The sequence below is a fragment of the Propithecus coquereli genome, unplaced genomic scaffold (assembly GCF_000956105.1).
Source record: "Propithecus coquereli isolate 6110/MARCELLA unplaced genomic scaffold, Pcoq_1.0 Scaffold544, whole genome shotgun sequence".
NCBI lineage: Eukaryota > Metazoa > Chordata > Mammalia > Primates > Indriidae > Propithecus > Propithecus coquereli.
Genome location: NW_012151330.1, coordinates 829,600 through 831,106, shown reverse-complemented (window position 1 = coordinate 831,106; position 1,507 = coordinate 829,600). Strand labels below are relative to the sequence as shown.

The following is a 1,507-nucleotide window of genomic DNA, read 5'->3' as shown; positions in this document are numbered from 1 at the left end:
GCCAGGGCCTGGCCTCTACACGCCACTCTCCACACAGGGACCAGGGGGCCCAGGAGAACCGCAAGCTCAGGAGGGCGGGGAGAGCACAAGAGAAGGATGGGGACGTGTCTGTGCTCTCCAGGAAGGACCCAGGGAGGGAGTGAAGGTGTGGGTTCCTGGGGTGCCTGGAGGAGGAGCAGGGTGGGACTCAGGGAGGGTGCCCGCCATGGATGTGTGGAAGCCACACTGATCGTCTGCTTTCACACACACACACACACACACACACACACACACACACACACATGCAGGAGAAGTTGTCCAGGTTGCAGAGGGACTTGGGGCGGGAGGTGGCCTCTTGACAGCGGTGTCCCTGGGTTTCTCTCCAGCCCCCTTCTGCCACTGAAGTAGACCTGGGGAAGGATAGCACCAGGGTAGGGGGCAGACGGGCAGGGGGTGTTAGGAGCCTGGGCCGACGGGGCTGCTGTAACTGGGAGTCAGGCCCCGCTGGGGAGACTGGCCCTGGGTACCGAGGCAGGCTCCTCCGCTGACGTTCCAGAGGTTTGTGAACATCTGGCCGCCTTGGCCTCCTTCCCCTTCGTCACTTGAGGGCTTTCAGTGCTCAGCTGTCCCCTGGGTCTACCATGGGGCCTCCTGGCAGGCTCACGCCTAACCCCCCCCAGCCCCCGCTCCCGGTGGTGGCCATGCCCTTCCCAGGAGTGCCTGGGTTCCACCCGAGCACCTCGTCCCCACCACGGAGACCACGCACACCTGTGCCCTGCCAGCTGCCTGAGCTCGCAGCAGCCACCAGCTGGGAAGCCTCTCGCACCCTCAGGGGCCCCTGCTCCGGCCAGGCCCTGGGGGCCTCCCCAGGTAGAGCCCATGGCCAGCTGTCCCTACCCCCACCCCCTATACCTGCAGGGCCCACCGCCCGCTGTCCCCTACCTCCCCTCCCGGAAGAGCCCACCGCCCGCTGTCGCCCACCCCCGGTCCAGTCCTCGCAAGGCCGGACCGCGGGGGCGGTCCCCGGAGCTGGGGTCCCTAGGGCTGCGGATCGGCCCCTTTAAGCCACTTGCGCACGCGCACAGGGCCTGCAGGGGAGAGAACGAGCGCGCCCGCGTGTCCGTCGGGCCGTGCGTGCGCGCGCGGCGTGCGGCGTGCGCGGTGACGCGAGCGCGTGGGGTTTCCTGAGGCTGCGGGCAGGGGCCCGCCGCGCCCATCCCGATGGCTGGAGGCGTCTGAGGGGCGGACGGAGGCGGCGGCGGGAGCGGGCGGCGAGCAGGGCGCGGGGCCGGGAGTGGAGCAGCCGCCGCGGCGGGACCGGACCGAGCCTCGCCGGCGCGCACCTGCTCGCAGAGCGCGCAGCGCGGCCCGAGCGCGACAACCTCCCGGGCGGCGGCCGAGGCGGCGGCGGTGTGGGCGCGTCAGGCCGCGACGAGGGCGGCGAGGTGAGCGCGGCCCGCCCGACCCGACCCGACCCCGGCGCCCCCGTCCCGGCACCCCGGTCCCGGCGCCCTCCGCCCGGGCCCGG

General features: G+C 71.9%; 1 protein-coding gene across 1 annotated transcript in view; it reads left to right on the top strand.

The window, feature by feature from the left end:
• Nucleotides 1–1,147: 1,147 nt before the first annotated feature.
• The window catches only part of GNB1 (guanine nucleotide binding protein (G protein), beta polypeptide 1), a 108,242-nt gene continuing 107,882 nt past the window's right edge, over nucleotides 1,148–1,507 (top strand). The window contains exon 1 of the mRNA XM_012657480.1: nucleotides 1,148–1,424. The gene's annotated coding sequence lies outside the window, so the exon portion shown is untranslated. The remainder of the gene's footprint in view (nucleotides 1,425–1,507) is intronic.